Raw genomic sequence first — 10216 nt, 5'->3', positions numbered from 1 at the left:
AGATAGAGAGAGTGAGGTTGAGTGAGAGAGAGGGAGGTTTACATAGAGAGAGGTTGAGAGAGAAAGAGATAGAGAGGGAGAGAGGGAGAGAGATAAGGGTTGAGAGACATAAAAATATAGAGAGGGATAGAGATTTTGAGTGAGAGAGAGGTTGAGAGAGAAAGATCATGAGTGAGGGGTTGTGGGACAAAAAGAGAGAGGGGGAGATAAAGTTAGAGAGAGAGTGTTTGTCAAAGACAAAGATAGAGACAGAGAGGGGGGTTGAGGAGAGCAATAGGGAGAGATAAAGAGAGAGGTTGAGAAAGGGAGGTTGAGAGAGAGCTCAAGAGAAAGTGATAGGGAGGGGGAGAGAGAGAGAGCGAGGTCGAGAAGAGAAAGAGGGGAGATAAAAGTATAGGGTGGAAAGAGAGGTAGGTAGAGAGAGGGAGAGAGGAGATAAAGAGAGTAGGAGGGAAGATGAATGGGTAGAGATAAAGGAGATAAATAAATAAAGGGAAAGGGGAGATACAGAGTATAGATAGATGGGTAAGTAGAAAAGTGGAGAGAAGGAGGGAGGGATGCATGAATAGAGAGAGAGGGTGAGATAAAGATTTATTTAGAGGAATAAAGATCGATAGGAAAGGAGGGAGATGTATGTATAAATCTCTTTCCATCACTATCTACTTTTATCTCCCCTAACTCTCTACCTCCTTCCCTCCATTATACTATTTATCTCACCTCACTCTCTCTCAAGATCACCCTTTATCTCTCTCCATACCTCCTTCCATCTCCATACTCTCTCTCTCTAGATACTTATCTCTATGTACCTGAGCTCTCTTTGAATACTTCTCCTTCTTTTCCTCAATCCAAGTCTCCCCTCCACTTTTGTATATCTCACCTATCTCTTTCTCTCTCCTTCCCTCTCCACCTCTCTCTATCTTTTTCCCCCTTCTCAACTTATCATTATCTCCCATCTTCCTCTCTCTCTTTCTCTCTCTATATATATCCCTCCCTACAAGACCTCTATTTCTATCTTTTCTTCCATCTCCCAAACCTTCCCTTACCACTTCTATCAATATCACTTTGTCCCCACTCTCTCTCACTATCACCTTTGTCTCAACCTACATCTCTCTCCCTCCCTCCCTATATCTCTACCTCTCTCTCTTTTTGTTTCTCTCTAATTATCTATGTCTACCTACCTTTTTTGCACTCCCCTTGTAAACAATTTATCTAAATACCTAGATAGAGAGAGAGAGAGAGGTGCAAAGAGAAGGAGAGAGATATAGAGAGGTTAGATAGATAGAAGTGGAGGAAATATTTAGGGCAAGGGAGGGATGGAGAGAGAGAGTATGAAGTGAAGGAGGTAGAGAGTTAGGGGAGTTAAAAGTAGAGAGGGATGAAAAGAGAGGTAGGTAGAGAGGAGGGGGGAGATAAAGAGTGTGAGATAAAGAAACATAAATAGGGAAGGAGGGAGGGATGAAGTGATAAATATAGAAGTAGAGAGATATTTATTAAGATGAATAGAGGTAGGGAGGAAGGGAAGTAGAGGTATGTGGAGAGAGGGAGAGGGGAGATAGGGAAGTAGAGAGAGAGAGAGAGAGAGAGAGAGAGAGAGAGAGAGAGAGAGAGAGAGAGAGAGAGAGAGAGAGAGAGAGAGAGAGAGAGAGAATGTGTGTTACGCATTTAGAGAACAAAGGGGAGACATAAAGAAGGGTGAGAGAGTGAGATAGAGATATGGGGAAGAGGGGGAGTGATAGGAAGAGAGATAGGTCTAGAGATGGAGGAAGATAAAGAGAGTGAAATGGAGAGAGAAAGAGAGAATGATAATAAGAGCATAGTGATTACTGGAATTTGATTATGTTTGAGAAATTATAAGATCTAGAGCTTGGGGAGAGAGGAGAGAGTGAGATAGAGAGAGGTGAAGAGGGGAGGAGAGAGATAGGAAAATAGATAGGTCTAGAGCTTAGTGCAGACAAAGAGCGTGAGATAGAGAGATAGCAAGTGAATGATGATATAAGCCCATTGATTACTGAAATTTGACTAAGTTTAAAAAATTATAAGATATGTTAAAATCTAGAATTTGCATTTTGACTCCTAGAGATTTGAAACCACTCTCAAACATCCTTACAATATATACATAAAATATAACTTAGAGTATAAGAAAGATAAAAGACAAAGAGAAAATATGACATAATTTATGTATATATATTGCTAAAAAAACTAAGGGAATGCTAAATGAAATGCATATAAGTTCATGTTACTAATCTAACTTTATGTAAGCAAAACGTGTACGCATTTTCCTTACTAAACATAACGTGTACACACTTTTCTTATTAAATGCATGTTTTTTCCTTTTTAAAATGTGTATGATTTTTTAATTTTATTTTTAAAAAAATATGTGTTTTTTATTTTTTTAAATGCATACGCAGTTTGGCTTGGATTTGAGCTCAGTAATGTGAGCCTTAATGTGAACGGGTTATTTAAATTTAAAAATAGCCCGTTCGCATTAGTAGTTTTTAGAAGTTTTTTTTGAGAGGGTGTCCATTTTTTTGCACAACAACTTTGTGCATTTACCCCTTGAACTAAATTATTTTTTATTAAGTCTCAGGACAAGAAGTAGTTAGAAGACTAAAGCAGACCCCAACACTAAATCCTAACCTTTTTAAATTTACTTCGCTTCTTCTTCTTTCTTCTTTATTTCAATGATGGTTCATAAAAACATGATAAAAGCATTTGCAGACATCACCATTAGATCCTAACCAACTTGCATACTCTACCACCCCATCCTAACCAAGTTAGGAAATACTGTCAGACTCTGCCATCTCATCCTAACTAAGCGAACTTCAAAATCACTTTCAACACTTTGTCTTGAACCTGATGCTCAACTTCCAAAGATAAAGGTGGACACTATGATGAGTTATAGAACTCATGTTAGACTTCGACGCCACAACCTAACTATTGAAGCAACTCATAAAACTTGTGGCCAACTCCACTGCTCCATCCTAATTGAGTGTAACATTGCCATGTCAGACCGAGAGGCCACTTTCAAAACCAAGTTTGGAACCTAATTTCGGACTCCAATGCCTCATCCTATCTCATATTAACATTAATGTGTCAAGCCATAATGAAGTTAGAAAACTATGGCATACTCTGGCGCCACGTCCTAACTAGGTTGGGAAACCTTGTAATAATCTAAACTAACTTTCCACACCAACTTTAAAATCTGCTTGATGCCTTAATAATTTGTCTAATTGTTGAATTACTAAAGGCAAGGGCATGTCTCTAAACCTTTGACATTGTTAGGTCCCAGGGACAACTGAGAGGGGGGGGGGGAGGGGGGGTGAATCAATTGTCCAACAAATTCAAACCAAAAGGACTTAACCAACTTTAATGCTTAATACCGGTAAACCAATCTTTTATGTCGATAGATAGTTTTATCAATTAATTATAGTATCGATAAAGATTAATGCATGAAATAGAAAGACAATAACATCCACGACACATAGCACCAATATTTGTACGTGGAAACCCTGTAAGGGGAAAAACCACAGTGGGAAACCTTACCCACAATCAGATGATACTACTGCAGATAGTACGTGTATACAAATGGGGTCTGCACATGCAGAAAGGCCAAGCACCTAGAGCTCACTGCTCAAACACAAATAGGAGTCACACTGACTACAATTGGATGGTTAAATCCAATAAGGATGTACTGCTCAAATTAGCATCTTTCTATGCTAGATTCAATACCAGTGTAGTTCTGATTGTCTTCACAAAAAACCCTCCTTCAATCTTCAAATGATGTCTATGTGTATAGCTCTGCTTATTCTCGCATATACCTTCACACAATTCTTTTTCGCATTCCACATCCGATCTTACAAATAAGATCATACATTTATATCATAACCTAAGACCAATTTTAGTAGGTCGACTCTAAAAGATATTACAATAAAATCAATTTACAAATAAAACAATGCCTGATGCAATAACCAATTCAACATGTTGGCTTGATGTATTTAAAACAATAATAAGACATCTCCATAGCGTGTTGTGCTCATCTGGAAAAGATAAACATGTCGGTGTATAACCTGGACCTATTTGTCGGTAGTAGAAAATATGCAAATACAAATATGCCAATGAACAAATCTTAAAGATAAAGTGTCCAAACGATGTCTTCGACATAACCAGGTGTTTTCCATGCCATTCCAAGTGTCGATGAACATTATATCATGTCGGTGTACCAGATACCAATGACTGTGCATAAGTCACTTGCTTGCCGATGAATGTTATTGATTCTCCAAAGTGCCAGAGTTGGTAAGTGTTAGTAGGTGTTGACATCAATGACAAAACCATACCAAAATACCAACAATCTCCCCCTTTGGCATTGATGGCAACACAAGATGGAAAAACCATCAAAGTGTCAAAACAGAAATGCCAAATACCAAAAACCAACAATCTCCCCAAAGTAACAATCTCTCCCCCTGGGAGTGACATGTGTTTTTCTTGTGTTTTTCCATACCAATCTCTCCCCCTTTGACATCAAATGCCAAAGCAATATAAAGACCAATTTTTCAGATACAATATACCAACCAATTCACTATACCAACTACTCCCCCTAAGAAGTAGCTTTCTCATCTAAGCCGAAGTAAAAGATTTTTCTGTTAATTCTGTCGGTTGATGGCTATCATCAACTGTCTAAGTCTCTATCGGGGGGGGTATGATGCCAAGATGGTCTCTGAGATATTCAAAAGTCTCCTTAGGTAGAGGTTTAGTGAAAATATCTGCAATCTGCTCTTTAGTATTCACATAAACCAGTTTTATTTCTTTTCCATCAACATTTTCCCTTAGAAAATTAAATTTGATAGAAACGTGTTTGGTTTGAAAATGTAATACTGGATTCTTAGATATATCAATTGTTGCAGTGTTATCACAATAGATAGTAATAGGTTCCTTGCATTTTACTTTTATATCCTTCAACATTTTCTTAAGCCATAGTATCTGTGTACAGTTAGTTGTTGCTGCAACATATTCTGATTCTGTTGTTGATAAAGATGTACAACTTTGTTTCTTACTCAACCAAGAAATTAATCTGCTTCCAAGAAAAAATGCTCCGTTGGTTGTGCTTTTTCTATCATCCACATCTCCTGCCCAATTTGCATGTGTATGCACATAATTCAAAGTTTTCATCTCTAGGATACCATAATCCAAGATTTGTAGTGCCTTGTAAGTACCAGAAAATCCTTTTTACTGTTGATTCGTGATTTTCTCTAGGATTACCCTGAAATCTTGAAACAATACATACTGCATTCATGATATCAGGTCTTGTTTGTGTCAAATACAGTAAACCTCCTATCATAGATTTGTACCTAGTCAGATTAACAGGCGTAGATTCATCCCTTAGTGATAATTTGTCATTTGTAGTCATATGTGTGCTTACCGGTTTAGAGTTCTCCATCCCAAATTTCTTCAATAACTCCTTCAAGTACTTGGATTGACTCAATAATATACCTTTATCAGTCTATGAAATCTGTAATCCTAAAAAGAATTTTATTTCTCCAATTATAGACATTTCAAACTCTTGTTGCATTTCAATAGATAAGTCTTTACATAATCCATCTTCTCCTCCAAAGATTATATCATCAACAAAAACTTCTATAACCAAGATGTCATCATTAGTCACTTTGTAATATAAGTTGTTGTCTGCATTACCTTTAGAAAATCCAATCTTCAAAAGATACTTATCCAATCTTGCATACCAAGCTCTTGGAGCTTGTTTCAACCCATACAAAGCTTTCCTTAACCTGCAAGCCATATCTTTGTTATCTGTCAAAGAAAATCCATCAAGTTGTTCAATGTAAACTTCTTCTTCAAGATCTCCATTTAGAAATGCACATTTAATATCCATTTGATATACTTAGTAGTTCTTGTGTGTTGCAAAAGCCAAGAATAATCTGACTGCCTCAATCCTAGCTACCAATGCAAAGGTCTCATTATAATCGATTCCTTCTTTCTGAGAATATCCCTTACACACTAGTCTTACTTTATTTCTGATTACCTTACCATCTTCATTAAGTTTGTTTCTGAATACCCATTTTGTTCCAATCACATTTTTGTCTTTAGGCCGAGGAACTAATATCCAAGTGTTGTTTTTCTCAATTTGTTCTAGTTCCTCTTCCATAGCTTTAATCAAGTGTTTATCTTCACATGACTCATTAATTGATGATGGTTCAATTTGAGAAATAAGACATACCTCTTCATTTGCCAGTCTTCCTCTTGTCATGACTCCTTTATACTTGTTTCCAATTATATGATCTTCGGAGTGATTCAGTCTTACATACCGAGGTGTCTTTGTTTGTTGCATTTCCTCAGTTACAGTGGAATTTTCAGATGATACCAGTGTAACTAAATCTTCATTCTGTACCGGTGGATTGAATGTAGATTCATTTGTTAGAATTTCTATTGCCGGTTCAGAGTCTATATACCTTGAAGTTCCTTTGAATTGTTCATCAATCTTTACATTTGTACTCTTGACAATTTTCTGCAATCTTTTGTTAAAATATCTATATGCCTTACTCTTAGATGAATAACGAAGAAATATTCCTTCATCACTTCTAGGATCAAATTTGCCAATATACTCATCTCTTCTAATATAGCATTTACTTCCAAATATTCTAAAATATTTAAGAGTAGGAGTAATACCAAACCATAGTTCAAGAGGGGTCTTACCGGTTTCTCCTTTGATGTGAACTTCCTTGAATGTATAGATCGTTGTACTTATTTCCTCTCTCCAATACATATGTGGTAGATTTGCTTCTGATAACATACTTCTAGCTGCATCCAAGATAGTTTTGTTTTTCCTCTCTACAACTCCATTCTGCTATGGTGTCCGGGGTGCTATTAGTTGTCTTCTGATTCCATTCACTTCATAGAATGCATTAAATTCCATAGATATAACTTATCCTCCTTGATCTGATCTCAAACATTTGATTTTCTTACCAGTTTCATTCTCTACCATTGCTTTGAACAGTTTAAACTTCGAAGTGCTTCTGATTTTTCTCCGAGAAAAGTAACCCAACACATTCTAGAGTAGTCATCAATGATTAGCATGAAATATCTATCACCTTGTAAACTTTTAGTTCTAACTGGACCACATAAATCAATATGAATTAAGTCAAGAGCATTATTTGATTTTTCTGGAATACTTTTAAAAGTAGCTCTAACTTGTTTTCCAAATTGACATTCCTTACATATTGGATTGTGAGGTTTGACAATCTTAGGTAAATCTCTAACTGCCTTAGTAGTACTGATTTTTACCATGCAATCAAAATTTACATGACAAAGTCTCTTATGCCATAACCAACTTTCATCAATATGTGCAATCAAGCATGTATTTTCACTATTATTGAAATGAAAGATATTACCTCTAGTTTGATTACCGGTTGCAATTTCCAAACCAGTTCTATTCATTATTTTGCATTTTCCATTCTTGAATTGTAACTGAAATCCTTTCTCAACTAATTGACCAACACTCAAAAGATTATGCTTTAAACCTTCCACATAGTAAACATTGTTAGTATTATGCTTACCATCAAGAGATATTTTACCTTTTCCTTTGATCAAACAAGCTTTATCATCTCCAAATCTCACTAAGCCTCCATTATATTCCTGAAAGTTCAAGTATTTTCTTTTATCACCAGTCATGTGATGTGAGCATCCTGAATCAATGATCCATTCATCCTTAACTTCAATTTTAGCTATCAAGGCTTGTTCTACTGGTTGAATAGTAGGTGTTGGTTGATCTTCTATTATAGCAACAAAAACCCATCCATTGTCTGTCAGATCTTCATCAGAATCATTAGTGACTCCTTCATCAACAAGATAACAAGATTTGTCTTTATTCTTCTTAAATCTGTATCTCTGATATTCAGGATTAGGCTTGTATGTTCTCCTAGCTTCTCCTCTTAGTCTAGCATGTCTATCAAGGCATCTGGAAGCCATATGACCAATCTTATTATAGTTGAAACATTTAAAGGGTTCTTTACCTTCATACTTACTTCCAACTGGACCTTTAGGCATTTTTCTTGCAAATAGTGCTTCAAGTTCTTCAAGTCCTTCATTTTCTCTCCTGCTTTCCTCAAGTTCTCTTGCATAAAAGGCTTTCCAATCAGACTTGTCAAATGATGTTGATTCTTTAAAAGCTAAATTTGTCTTTATAGTAGCAACAAGACCAAATTCCTCAATTTCAAAAGCTGAAAGTTTTCCAATCAATGTATCCCTAGTTACTGATGTATTAGGCATTGTTCTTAACTCATAGCAGTAACCTTCATTTTATATGTCGGTGGCAATCCTCTTAATACTTTTGAAACAATTTCATCTTCACTTAAGGTTCCTCCACAACATTTAATACCCAAAACAATTTCATTAACTCTTTCCATAAAAGCAGAAATCCTTTCATCTTCTTCCATTTTCAGATTTTCATACCTAACCCGGAAGGTTTCAAGTTTTGCAATTTTGACTGTGGAATCTCCTTCATTCAGTGTTTCCAAATGATCCCAAATAGCTTTAGCAGTTGATCTATCTGATAATCCCATGATTTGTTGATCTGATAATGCGCTCAAAAGTGCTTCTCTTGCTTTGCAATCATTTTCTTCATCTTTAGCCAAGTTAGGTGGATTAGGTTGATTCTGAGTAGGAGTAGTATAGCCATTCTTTGTAACATCCCATATGTCCTTTTCAATGCAATTCAAATGTGTCTCCATTCTGATCTTCCATATGCCATAGTTGGTTCCATCAAGTTTAGGACTGTCCTTCCTAAAATAGTTAGTAGACATTGGATCTCCTCAAGCTGTTAAACTTCTACAAAAAGAGGACTAAGCTCTGATACCAATTGTTAGGTCTTGGGGACAACTGAGAGGTGGGGGGGGAATCAGTTGTCCAACAAATTCAAACCAAAAGGACTTAACCAAATTTAATGCTTAATACCGGTAAACCAATCTTTTATGTCGGTAGACAGTTTTATCAGTTAATTACAATACCGATAAAGATTAATGCATGAAATAGAAATACAATAACATCCACAACACATAACATCAATATTTGTACGTGGAAACCCTGTAAGGGGAAAAACCACGGTGGGAAACCTTACCCACAATCAGATGATGCTACTAGAGATAGTATGTGTATACAAATGGGGTCTGCACATGCAAAAAGGCCAAGCGCTTAGAGCTCACTGCTCAAACACAAATAGGAGTCACACTGACTACAATTGGATGGTTAAATCCAATAAGGATGTACTGCTCAAATTAGCATCTTTCTATGTTGGATTCAGTACCGGTGTAGTTCTGATTGTCTTCACAAAAAACCCCTTCAACCTTCAAATGATGTCTGTGTGTATAGCTCTGCTTATTCTTGCATATACCTTCACACAATTCTTTTTCGTATTCCACATCCAATCTTACAAATAAGATCTTACATTTATATCATAACCTAAGACCAATTTTTGTAGGTCGACTCTAAAAGATATTACAGTAAAATCAATTTACAAATAAAACAATGTCTGATGCAATAATCGATTCAACATGTCGGCTTGATGTATTTATAACAATAATAAGACATCTCCATAGCATGTCATGCTCATCTGGAAAAGATAAACATGTCGGTGTATAACCTAGACCTATTTGCCAGTAATAGCAAATATGAATATGCCAATGAACAAATCTTAAAGATAAAGTGTCCAAACGATGTCTTCGACATAACTAGGTGTTTTCCATGCAATTCCAAGTGTCGGCAAACATTATATCTTGTCGGTGTACCAGATACCGGTGACTGTGCATATGTCACTTGCTTGCCGGTGAATGTCACTGATTCTCCAAAGTGCCAGAGTTGATAAGTGTTAGTAGGTGTTGACATCAAAGACAAAACCATACCAAAATACCAATAGACATAAGTGAAAAAACTAATCAATGTCAGAAAGTGACATTCTCCCCCTTTTTCATTGATGGCAAAACTCGTTGCTTGGCAAACCTCTCTGCAAACCAATAGAAAAACCAAACTCATGTCTCTGTATAACACTCCCCCTATGAGCAACAATTATATTTTGCACGATATTTTTGCATTAGAAGCTATCAACTCTTTTCCATCACTCCCCATTTCTACTGTCAATTTAGCTCCCTTTGACATCAACGAGAAAGGGTGGTTGGATATTATACTCGTAGGGTATAAAAAAAAAGAAAGCATT

The sequence above is a fragment of the Cryptomeria japonica genome, chromosome 8 (genome assembly GCF_030272615.1).
Source record: "Cryptomeria japonica chromosome 8, Sugi_1.0, whole genome shotgun sequence".
In the NCBI taxonomy this organism is placed as follows: Eukaryota; Viridiplantae; Streptophyta; class Pinopsida; order Cupressales; family Cupressaceae; genus Cryptomeria; species Cryptomeria japonica.
The sequence above is the reverse complement of the archived record's forward strand: the minus strand, read 5'-3'. Positions refer to the sequence as shown.